The 13,795-nt window shown below is 36.4% G+C and overlaps 1 long non-coding RNA gene across 1 annotated transcript in view; it reads left to right on the forward strand.

Moving 5' to 3' along the window:
* The first annotated feature begins 792 nt into the window (after positions 1 to 792).
* Positions 793 to 13,795, forward strand: part of LOC139127051 (uncharacterized) — a 68,281-nt gene continuing 55,278 nt past the window's right edge. The window contains exons 1-2 of the long non-coding RNA XR_011550910.1: positions 793 to 878; positions 1,171 to 1,281. This is a non-coding gene — a long non-coding RNA (uncharacterized lncRNA). The remainder of the gene's footprint in view (positions 879 to 1,170; positions 1,282 to 13,795) is intronic.

Genomic DNA, 13,795 nt, shown 5'->3' on the forward strand with positions numbered 1-13,795 from the left:
CAATGAGTTCTATTTCTTGATAATTACAGAAAAAAGATTCGGTATCTAAATGCAAAATGTTTATGTCTAAGTTGAGCAGACTCGCTAATTTATAGTTTATTTGAATTGCAATTAAGACGTGATGTATCAATTCTTTTTTCTCTCTTTTTGTTCTTAGGGTCAGACTATTCTGATCGTTGTCGTTAATTTATTCAACCTCTCAGCGTAAGTAAATGTTCACCATACATGTGTATGTTGCTGGCAAATGTTTACCAGTATGTAATGTGAAAGAATACACGTTTGTCTTGCTACCGTTCTATATTGATGCTTATTATTCAGTTTTATCAACACCTAAGATGTTCGTCTCCATGACATAGATTACATTATGATTTGTCTGACATTTCATTGCTTTGCATAATGAATATCTTCATGTCTGCTCAAAGTGTTCCAGCTACTGTATGCCTGATTTCCCCTTAATCATTGCCAGTTGATATTCTTGATATTTCCCTCGTTGCTCCTCTTGAAAGAAGGATAAGTATTTTGAATTCTTTAAAATTTCGATTCTCTCGAGATAACACCCGGAAACCAATGTACATGATTATTATCCCTTAATGACTTATTAAGTTTGTCCTTGTATACCTTTGACTATCTTTCTCTGACTCTCTCTTTCTCTTCGTGTCTCTCTGTATGTTCTCTCCTCCTCTCTCTCTCTCTCTCTCTCTCTCTCTCTCTCTCTCTCTCTCTCTCTCTCTCTCTCTCTCTCTCTCTCTCTCTCTCTCTCTCTCTCTCTCAGTGCCATAGCTGCTGCGGTTTTACAACCTGACGATTTTGAAACATATTTGTTGGTCATTTTGATGATCAATTCAGGCTTGTACTTCTTGTTTTACATTATTATGAAGGTACATAAATTACCCTACAGATGCGTACTTGAACTTGAATTTACATAAAAGCACACTTGCTGGGAAAACACGTAATTTGAACGACTTTAAGTGATTAGACGTTGACGACCCCTTATCTGTAATATCCGTTCCATAACTAAGATTTTGTCCAATGTAACTTTAAAAGTCCCTAAGAAATACGTTGTCATCAAACTAAAATCGGAAATGTTTTAGTAGTTCAAATGTAGCAAGCTTGATTCTTCTAAGAGACAGTCGGTTTACAAAATGTCAGTTTCCTAATTCTCTATTTCAGCCAGTTTGTGGGGAGTGTTATGCAGTGTTTTCCGTCTTGTGGTTCTTCGTTGCGATTGGTCTCTGGATACCAGCATGGATCTACTTTAGGCAAGGATTAACTCGATGGGAAGTAAGTGAATTCGCTATATATTTTGCGGAAATATGAAAGCTGTTCATTCTTTAGAAAATAGGTGGTAGGGTAAGTTGCTCAAAAGAGGTATTTCAAATCTTTCTTGTGTTTGTTACAAGTTACGATGTCACGTTGAAACTATATAAATATCAATTTATAACCCGTGCTTTCAGGCAGCAATCAACCAGCTGCATGGCTAAAAGCGATGTTGTGCATGCTTCCTCGGGTTACTTCGCGACTTGATAGATCTCACCTTTATATTCACACATGCGCGCATGAACACATTTATGCACATGCACATACACAAACCAACCAATTTCTTTGCAGTCACTGACAGGAGTTGACGATGGCTTCAAAGAAGATATCACATATTAATGGAGTAAATCCAGCCACTTGAACTGTTCATGCAAAAAATATTCTGGGCCGCAATATAAAAGATAGCATTTTAGTCCTTCGGACCCTATGGGTCCAACAGACTAATGTGATGGCGGAAACTGTGCAGTGTGCCGTATGCCGTGGACAGAGACATCTTAAAAACCCTAAACCCTTCAGTAACGTTTCTGAACTTTGGTTGGATGGTCATTCGGGCAAATATCTCAATAGGTCTTTCTTATTTTTTTTATTGAATTATTCATTGTTAAGTCACTTTTTTAGCGTTTTTGTGAAAATCAGTATTTTTAATTGGTCTTCAAAATCTCCGATTTGATCATTTTGATGTTTGGCATGGGTTTTCGTTTGGTTGAAATGTTGTCAGAAATATTCAAATTTTGGTGATGTTTGCCTTGCATTATTTTTAAGTAATAATATTATCGATTTTACTTGAATTTTAGCTGATTTTTGGTAAAGTTTGCTAAAGCTATCGTCTGCGCATGCGCTGAAAGAAAGAAATACGTGAGTTGAAGAATCAAAACCGACACCATCTTTTTCTTGAGGCTTGTCCGATTTTTCACATTTTAAACTATACCACCTGTATTGAAACATGTCTCGTAAATATGAAGTTAACAGTGATGGTACTTTAGTCGCCATCGCGCATTTTTTGATACAAAAGGCTCCTTCAATCAACGGAAGAATGATTGCCTCCATAGACCATACTCACCGGGTACTGGGAAATCCCTTTCTTTGTCGGCAGATCTGTCAGTTCCACCAAGGAAGGCAATCCCACCGGCTCATAGTATATAGATCAGCTATGAGCTTGGCCAGAGAGAGAGGCCACGGTTAATGCGCATGCGCGTATTACTGGTAATAACATTTCTTTGCTCTCGAGGATACGCCGTGACAGCGATAATTTTTTAATCTTCCGTCTCTTATTTTGGGTAATTTCGTCAGTTGTGTGTTGATTTTGACATCATTGTTGACTCCGATTATTGAAGAGAGAGTATGCTTATATTTTAATCGATTTATATAGGCAGTACTTGCATTGTCAGACTATGAGACAACAAATCGTGGATTCATGGCATGATCCGACTTGCCATGATATGATACATGACCTGAGTATGCATTTTCGCACTGTCACGATAAGTAATGTTGTTTCACTGTTGTTACCTATATTTTCGCCAAAAGACCATCAGAATTTCCTCTTGGCTACTTGAAATCGCGCACCAGCATGCATGTAATTGTCAACATCACAATGCTTGAATGTAGTAGACTCTCATCTATGTATGAAAAGAATACGTTGACTGCAAATGTGCAAGTCACTCCGTAATGTATCAAACCATTTTAGTATCGCAACTTTTGTGCTACCCGAAGCCAGAATTTTAATCAACGCGAAAGTTATCATAAAATTCCTACTGTGGACAAGAACGTATCAGAATACAGTGTCTTCATTCAGGGTTCGAACCCACAACATACGGCATCAAGTCACCAAAAGAAGCAACAGACAGAACCGCTCGGCCAAATCCCCACTCTCATTAAAGAGTGGTTAAATCACCGAGCTAAGCTGTTACATTTTTCTGACTGCAACCTCTCCACACGTTGTAGAGTTCAGAAGCATTCACCGCCGTACACTCAACTATCTACATCGCACACATTTACACACTTTTTACCAAGCAATCAATACATACATCGCTTAAACTGGGCGAAAGACAGCCTCGGGGACAATTCTGTCCACCAGCAGAGCTATCAACCAGGGTAGAGAATACAGTGTCTTCATTCGGGGTTCGAACCCACAACATACGGCATCCAGTCACCTAGTGGAGAGGAAACAGACAGAACCGCTCGGCCAAATCCCCACTATAATTAAAGAGTGGTTCAATCACCGAGCTAAGTTGTTGCATTTTTCTGACTGCAGAATCAGAAGGAAACGAACTAGTCAGAGCATGGGAGTACAAAAATAGAGTAGCTGTGGTCAGGGTGATTGATGTCATTTTTATCGCCAATGTCAATATTTGATACTTATGACTGTCAGACAACATTTCCATATTTTATTCATTTCTTTTTGATATTTTGTTTTTAAACCCATATTGTATGTTGTACCTTGCATTTCGTAATTCAAAGTTAAATTTGGTTTGCCTATACACCCTTGAAAAAGGGTAAGCTGACTTATATTTAGTCACATAGATGAAGATGCGCTGCTGACTTAGAGCCTCTCTACAAAATTGAATAAACTTTCGAACATGTATATTGTGATTAGTGTATACTCAAGACATATGACAAAGTACATGTGTTGTGTGTGGGAACCAAGCAAAATGGTTTTTAATAATGGCCCGAATTGATTTTCTATGTGATGGACAATAGATACGTGTGAAAAAAAATACCAATAATCAAGTTTAACACCAATTTGCAGTATATGTACGTCTACGTTCATTCCAGGTAGGGCAAGTAATTTGGTTTAGATTAGCCACTGTCCATATATAGTACAATAGTTTGTTGCCAATTTTTTCTCCCCTTCAACATTATATAAGTTCACCAATTTCTGTTGAATAGATTTTTCATCTATTGACTCCCATATTTTAATTCACTTTTACACATATCAAAGCTGCCGATACTTAGATTCCACACTGAATTACAGATTCCAGCTCTTGACAATCACATTTAATGGTTGTTATTCTATAGCAGTAACAACCAGTTCAAGAAACTTTCATTCATGCCAAAAAATTGACTTTTTTGACAAACTTCACATGCATGTTGAATAATAAACACTGTGGAGATACAAAGGATGTCGGTGCCCCTGGGCCCAATGTTTAATACGTTGTCTAGAGCACAGGCAAACCAGGACTAAAAAATCTAAGAAATATCATATTAATGTCATCATTATGAAATATTAATATTATGAATAAAACCGTTTTGGTTTTTCATCAGGGTTGAGCTTCTCTCTTCTGCTAGGCAATACTTGATAAAATAACTGAACGTGTATGAATTATTCTTGACATTGAGGTCTACGGCATGTCCCTTTTTATATACTTAAACTGTTAGGACGCGTTGTATTGTATTGATAATATTGATATTTCATTATCGTGTTATCAATATCATATTTCTTAGACTATTTGCCCTACTTTGAATGTGCCTAAAGAGCCATTTGGATTATGTTCCCTAGATATGCGTTTTTTGTGTGACGTTGTCAAGAGCGCATAAAAAGTCAAGCTTTACCGGAATGACTTTTTTTCTTTTGAAAATAATGTACTTACCAATTGATGTGATGTAATTCATTTTGCAGACAACTCCGGCAATATCGCGTGAGGGCAACAAAGACTGCAGCTGGTTTGATTTCTACGACTACCATGATACTTGGCATTTCTTGTCAGCTGGTGCTTTGTTCTTCACATTCCTAGTAAGTTCAGTGGGCTGCCTAACATTACCCGTTTATAGCAAATTTGCATGTCTCAAGTATATGTGGTTAGATGTAATGGACCAGGGATGTAAATTCGTGGGACAAAAGCGATAATATGTAGTTTAGGCATAGCACTATTTTGTTTGGCCCTCCGGATGAAAATTAATGTCATATTTAATACACGAGATCAAATTCCTTTAATGCATGGTTCGAAAACTTATCGAAAACTCAAATTAGCATGTTACACTTGGTTGCTTTGAAGCACGAGTTTGCTAAATAGCAGCTGAATCAGGGCCTTAAACGTCTCACTTCAAGAAATTTTGGCAAATAACTCTAGAATGATATTTTTTTCCATTACAGACGTTGTTGACAATTGACGATAACCTGGACAGAGAAGGTGCTGATGATATTGCAAAATTTTAGATTGAAATTTGGCAATTTTGTAAAGCCATTAATAAGCTTATATTGCTTCATGAGGTTGCGACTTTGAAAAACGTTCTGATAGATGATTGGTGAACAATGATTGGTTCGGTTCCTTGAGCTGTATCACTACTGTTTGCGAACAGTTTAAGGACAAAGCAATAGGTTAGAGAATGGCAAAATTAATTAGACAGTCCTTACTAGGAAGTAGCCATTACAATGTGTTACATATGTGTAAGGCACATATTACTTCATTCCCCGGATTGTATTAAACTGTTATTACAAGGGCATTTAAGGTAGTATGCGCCTTTAAAGTGAAAGGCTTAAACGTTTGCTAAGACTTTCTTCGAGGACCTTTTCAACTCTTCTTTTTCAAAATCAAGAAAAAAAGTCGGGGTCACTGAGCAAATTTTGGTACAATAGACAAATGATTACCTATATTTTAAATTCAAAATGGCCGTTATCCCTGAGTTAACTCTATAGAGAATAAAAATATTTTCTAAAAACTAAAATTGTGAAAAATGTTTTTTCACCAAAAGCTTTAATATTAGCCCCCACAAGCGGTAGATCAAAAAAGAATTGTAAAAATTTGAGAGTCCAAATATTTGTCCCCGAGGCGCATTCTACCATAAAATGCAAGAATAGTATTGCAATGCTGGAATGCAAGAAATCTTGTAGGGTTAGATAGTGTTGACACTTTCTCATGTGTATCTATCTTCCAATAAGCTGGTGTACCTCTGTCTTCCTTTTAACAATATTAAGTTCTCGGGACATGTAAAATCCGATCAAATTGCATTTGAAAAAAAATGTCATACGATATAACCTCATATTCCTTTTCTTTTTGACTAGCCTTAGCTTTTTTGATTCAAACAGGTCTGAGTAATAAGTTCGGGACATGAACAAAATGGCAGCCTGGCAGCCATATAGAAATTACCTCAATCATATGAACATACATGTCTTTGATTTCATATTGTCCAATATCAAGTGTAAGGTAATGACTCTCGAAAGATGCATTGACAGAACATTAAATCCAGGAGAACATGAAGAAATAGAGTTTCTTTTTTTACATTTATTCACACAAAGGTTTTCTGAATCCTGACATTTATGGATAGCTTGCAAAACATTTAGGTTTTAATGTTTGACTTTGTTTTGTAGTATCAGCATTAACAAGGGCTTGTGCTTTATATTGACGTACACTTTTACTAACATCATATATTGTATTGCCATTGCTTATTTCCATGTAGTTCAATTCCGCATTCTATCGGTACAATAACGAAGTATTCCGTAAATAATATGCGAGTTTACAGTAGGGTATGTATTTTCAACACACAGTTCTTAGTTTTGTTCAAACTTTGTACACTCATTTTGTTAATTGAAATATTATATACCTGTAGTCATCATATATCAGATTATCTTTTCTACACATATTACAGGAAAATAGTGTTTTCATGAATTTATTATCGTTTGAATGACCCTTCATGACACTACAGTGACATGCCTAAATCACAAACACCAACTACTTTAAAATATATTGAAAGATCCGCCAGCCATTATGCAAAGAAGTTTTTGACCCTTGCATACAGATTCATTGTAATCGTCTTTGACAAAAGCTACTTTCATTGTTCGGATGGAGACTATCATGAAAGACCTGGTATTATTTTGAAAAAAGTTCCATTGAATGTGTTTGTTCTAAAAAAGTACTATTGACCTGGCCTGTGAGTATATTTTTATATTCATCTGATATGTAAAAATCATGATTATGGAGTTATTCTGAGTTTTGATCAAAACTTTCTATACTCATTTTGTTATTCAAAATATTACATACTTATAGTCTTCTTATATCAGATATTACACAATTTACAGGATTTTTTTTTCATGAATTAATTATCTTTTGAGTGACCATCCATGACACAACAGTGATATGGCGAAATCACAAATAGCAGCTGATTAAAACTATGGTGAAATATCTGCAAAAAGCATGCAAGGAAGTTTGTAATCTTTGCATACACATACAGTAGAATCATTAACGAAAGAATTACTTTCAATGTTTGGATGGAGACAATTATTAGACCTGGTAAATTTTTGAAAGACTTTGAAGAGGTTTGCTTTAACATGAAATCACTATCTACTGATTTGACAAGTGAATATATTTAATATAAATCTGCAGTTTAATAAATCATGACAACGGAATTGTAAAGCTGTATGAAGAATTTGGTTATTGTTTAAATATACTTTCAATTGTTCAAATATGTTATTTAAATCACACATTAAAATGTGGTATTTGATTTTACATTTGACTTAGCCATGTTGTACGTCATACCAACAGATAGTGTGTACATATCCTTGTACAGAACCAGGAATTATGGGGGAGTATATGTCTTACTGTGTGGTATTGACAAAATGAGGAAAGAAATACAATTTTTGAGTCGTTCGTGTACATGGGTATAGCTTTTCATGTATGGCCTGCTATTTACATACACCTACATACATACATATCTCTGCAAACGTACATTCATTCATACACACATACATACATACATACATACATACATACATACATACATACATACATACATACATACATACATACATACATACATACATACATACATCATACATACATACATACATACATACATACATACATACATACATACATACATACATACATACATACATACATACATACATATTAGTAATATTAGGTGTATATTATGTTACAAATCTTTTAACCAAGATGCACATCGTCGATGACAGTCCTCTAGGGAAGGAAACATATCACATATGTTTATCGCCTCATGGACAACACTGTTTTGATGAGAAAAATTATGATCAACTCAGTCTGTTTAACTGTCACTGAACAACCATGTGTAAACATAGGTATAAACATACATGTACTATACATGAACATGTGGATGTAAATTGAATCAGAAGCACATCAAGTTCGTTTACAAACATATGCAGGATATGTTAATAGTTTTGAATAATGCGACATACACAAGCACTATGCATGCATCTTTCTACATTAATAAGCATTATACATGTAAAGTCCAGAACAGCTAAAACATTTGGTAGCCATATACTGTATTTATATACAGTGTGATAGATAACAGTGCACACAGATAAATATCGGCACCATAATTGCTTGTGAGCCGATACATGACGGCTACTATAAAGTATGCATTAGAAAAGTAGGATAACGGAATGGCCGCTATATGCACATATCGCAGAATCTCACAAAACCACAGTTTATTTAATCAGCCAGACTCAGCTGCTTTCAATACATCTCTGAATAAATACCTGCTATCCTCTTTGCATGCAAACTGGTGCCCTGTGTATTTGTGAGTGTGATTTCCAATGGGACCCACACTTTTAACGTGAAACCGCAACCTTTGATGTTGTCATCACAAGCATAAGGCATTGCGGTACCTAACTATCTAATCCAACGTTGTTCTCTCTGTCTATGGAATGGTGAATTAAGTGTTGGACTTTTGGTGAGATGGTATATTGTTTTCAAGAATACGGACCACGCATGGGCAAAGTTGAGTGATCGGCTTGGTTAAGTGCGTGTAAAGGTGCACGTCCAAAGATCGATTCACTCCACAGCGATGTCCGTTCATTCTAGATCGTACGCTGTTTCCTGTTTCACCAACATAAATGAGCCCACACAGAGAACAAACAATTCCGTAGATTACGTTTTGGTAGTACAATTCAGAAGTTACAGACATTTGGTAGAATAGGATTTCCCTGTAAAACTACTACTGAACTGTTCTGTAGTGAAAAGCATACTACAAGTTTTGCAGTTTTTAATGCCACGCCTTGTGATGGTACCTGTAAAATCACGAACTGGAGATGATTTTAAACAATCAGTTAGTAGCAAGGAGATGATTTTAAACAATCAATTAGTAGCAATGTGCATGGTTTAATTGTCTGGACGTATTCTCCTATTCTGTGATAAAATTGCCTTCTGATTGCACGTATGAGGCCTTAGTAACATCCCAAAAAATAATCCGAGGGACACATGGTTTTTGAGCTACTGTGTCCCGTGTGGCGACGTCCCAGCCGGTGTGAGTATATCTCTTATACAGTCATTCATTATCATGTACAAGTACCAGGTGGATGATGCCTTCGGGGACAATATGTCCACCAGCAGGAGCATCGACCTGGTCGTAGTAACCGCAATCATACCAATCCACAATCCGAAAATCCTAGGTCAAAATTAATAATACAAACAGAACAATTCAGAACGAACAGTAAAGCACCAGTACGCACAACCAAGTCAAAATCATGAAAGGAAGATATATGGACCTGTAGCAAAGATGTCAGATATTACTAAAATGGTAAGCGCATTCTGCCCCACATGTGGCATCCGCCACATATCAATGTCTAAGCCAGATTGGTTGTGGTCACCAACTAAGCTCCAATGTCACTGATGTCATCGTCGATCATTTGTCGAAGAGATATATCGTATTATTTACCAGCTTGTGATACCTGCCAAAAACGGTTTGAATGTCGAGATAAATCTTTCTCTGGTGTAACCTTGATTTAACAGTTTGTAAGAGAGATGGCTATGTTTCGCTAAAAAATCACCATATGACTGAACTGCATGCTCTCGCATATCGAATAAGCTCGGAAATGTATACCGCATAAGCTAGTGAGAGTGAAATATTGCTGATGAGGTCTGGAAAATTGATAATATAAAGTTGAAATCATCTTTCTTGTTATATAGTCTTGTCATATAGCCTAGTAGAAAGGTGACCATTAGAGTCAAATTCAAAGATAATATCCAGATGTGAAGCAGAAAAGGCTGTTTCTGTTGCTTCTTTAATCTCCAATTCTGGAGAATAAATCATAGCGAGATAGTCACTGGATTTAGAGTTATTCAATGAAATAACACCGTCTCTGTAAGTAATGTTACATACCATGACATCAACGTTATCCGTTGGTTTCTTGTATCAATCAACGCCTTTTTTTCAGTTTTGGTGATGCTTGTATGTTTCTGCATATTTTGGCACATTTGACAATGTTTGGCGCCATTGTGACCTTGGAATGACGCGTGAGTGAGCTACACAACATTGTATCAATTTCCGATAAAAGAATATCGATCGATAACGTTATTACAGTGAAGACTCTGCGCTCTTTCGCCTCCTGTCTGTGTTATTTTTTCCATATTACTAATGCGACTTTCACCGTTCATATTCACCTAAGGTTGATATAAAAGACAACAGTTTGACAGGTATCTGGTCTGTAAAACTTTATAGACGCTTACTGGTTAAAATGCGTCGATTTCAGAACCTTGTTCTGCATATGTAAACGCCGGAATATTTCCATTTTAATGATGACAGCTATATAGTTCAGTGATTGGAACAAAGAAAATGCACTTAAAATAAGTTACGTGAAGAAATTCAAAAAATTAAAAATCTAAAATAATAGGGGTTTTGTATATGAATCGAAATGTAATTGTGTCATTTTTCACCGTCATTGGTTCAGTAATGAGGAATTTGAATCGGCGAGAAGTGTAAAACCTGTACGGTACACTAAACGCCATCGTTTTCTATGGGAAATCGAGCTTATTCACCACATTGTAAAATGAAAAATACATCTGAAATAAGCCCGTTGGTTTAACCTTTTTTCATTTCGCTGTAATATCTCACTATAGTTGAGATTACGGCAAGTTTTCAATCGGGTTCGAACCCACAACATACAGGATAGAAAATACGGCAAGTTTTCAATCGGGTTCGAACCCACAACATACAGGATATAGTTGAGATATTACAAATGTCATGAACATTAACTAAAACTCTTGATTTATTTATTGTTTTGAGTTTCACCTTTATTTTTTTTAACGACGAGTTTACGATTACGTTTGCGCTGCTGGCTTTGGTTTTACCTATTTTGGCGTATTAATATTATCGCTCAGGTATTTTTAGAATTCCTCCATGGAATTATTACAAAAATGTCATAACGGAAAGGGCAGCATATAAGGAAATGGAATCTACAACTCTTTCATCAATATTTAGCTTTGTGGCGAGGAAATTCATTGAAATTTTAAACCTGGCGCGGAAGGTGTATGAGTAGATAAAAGTTGTGCATACTAAATATTGTGAAAAAAATATGAGGGACTTTTGGTCCCGCACTTGGCGATCGACGTTTGGCAGGTGCTTGTTGAGGTGCACTGGGCGTCGCTTCGATCTCGTCTATGAGCGGCCGGTGGCTTGCATGCGGCCCTTACTTTTCTTTGTCTTGACCATGGTTGAATCTTTACGATGTGCACTTGAGCATTGTAGGAGCTTGAATGCTGGGATCGTGACATTGAGATACAGATATGCGAATGGGTGCTGACTCATAGGACATGACACAAGTAGCTTAACTGTATTTGACAAATGATTGCAGTCAGTATATGTGTGTATATTGTTGTATATCAAGCATTTTGTCCCGTGTGAATTGACGCATGTATGACAGTATAATGAAGTCAAACACTTCAAGTAGTCCCCCTTTTACAGTAGGCTCAAATTTCCTCACAGATAATGTAGATATTGCAAATGCCTTTAATCAGCATTTATACGCATCAGTCAATATACTGATAGTTCCTATTGTTCATCCAACTCTGTTAACTTTGACTGTTGACTGGATTTTGGTGATGACAAAATTAAGTTATGCCACCAAGTTTGAATTTCCTTCTATTGAGAGAGACGTTGTGCTTTCGTATTTATTAACAGCGAAATCAACTGGTGTGGACGATGTTAATTCCAAACTGTTAAAACTTGGTGATCCTGCAATTGCTGACATCCTTACTTACCTATTCAATATGAGTGTAAAATTTTACACTTTCCTAATGTTTTCAAATGTATAAGATTTGTTCCTGTGTACAAAGGTGCAGTTATGTTTGAGATATGTTAAATTATCGTCCAAGTTAATTTTTTGCCGTTTCTTTTGTAAAGTTTTGGAGAGACATGTTCATAATGTTCTTTATAACTACTTGTCATACACAAACTTACTGATTGACACCCAGTCTGGTTTGAGAAAAATACCGATTGACACCCAGTCTGGTTTTAGAAAAACCTTTTCCTGTCAAACTGCGTTGATTCGGCTCACCGATGAAATTTTACATAATATGGACAAGGGTTACTTCAACAGTCTTCTAATTTACTTGATCTGTCCAAAGCGTTTGATCTTATCAACCACGACATTTTATTAAGGAAACTGTCATGTAACGGTTTAGCAGTTAATGTTGTTGCCTGGTTTACATCTTACCTCGCTACTCGGCAACAAATTCTTAGTTATTTAGGTTGTTTGTCAGAGAGGCGTAATATTATTGCTGGTGTTCCCAAGGTTTAATCCTGGGCCCATTGTTATTTAGCTATTTATCAACGGTCTGTCGTTATGTGTTGATTCTTCAAGCTTACACATGTACGCCAATGACTAAACTTTGCTTGCAAATGGTCAATCTATTGACGTTGTTAATGATAGAATGAATGATGCCATTTCACCGATTTCTGATTAGATTACGGCAAACTCGATGACTGCAAATGTAAAAAGTATCTTCTGGTAACTTCAAATTCTAATCGAACCGTCTGAAACAGACAAACAATTCATTATCTGAACACGCTAATGGCATTAAAATTCCCTTGAAATACTGGTCAACGGAGTTGTCTTTACCATGCTACAAAACTCTAGAAATCTCTGCCAAACGACATAAGACACGCTCCTAATATTATACAGTTTAAGGTTAAGCTAAACTTAATATTCCTTTGTGAACAACTTTTTTACATGTACTTTCTCTCAATATTATCATTGTTGTATTTATTGAGCCCGATGAAATTACTCATTGAGTTACTCGGCCGCTGATTAAAAGTGTAAATAAAAAAGAAAAAAAAATATCTACAGTGTGCCGATTTGCTGATAGGATGACAAAATCATTATCGACTGATAGGGTTTCGTGAAACCCATTTGCGCATTAGCGCCCGTTTCCCGGCTGTGCAACATCGCGCGCGGTCGTGGTAGGCCTACAGCAGATCGCTCGTAATCGCTTCCGTTTTAATTTGACATGACTCCTAAGTCCGATTGGTCTGAGTATTTTATTTGTGACATACACAATTGATCAAGAAAACTATTGATCAATTTAGAGATGTCGGGACCTCAGATATTTCACACTTCGTAGGGTAACAATACCTTAAAGCCGTCTCCACATAAACAAGGTGTCTCACGCGAAATTCCGAAATTGTCCCGCTTACAGAAAACAGGTTCTTATGATACTGTCAACTCCTGCACAAGCTTGGTCTGAGTAGCGGACGCCTTAATGGTAAACGTAGCCAGGCATCGGTGTTT

Source organism: Ptychodera flava, unplaced genomic scaffold (assembly GCF_041260155.1).
Source record: "Ptychodera flava strain L36383 unplaced genomic scaffold, AS_Pfla_20210202 Scaffold_28__1_contigs__length_4768798_pilon, whole genome shotgun sequence".
Classification (NCBI taxonomy): Eukaryota; Metazoa; Hemichordata; class Enteropneusta; family Ptychoderidae; genus Ptychodera; species Ptychodera flava.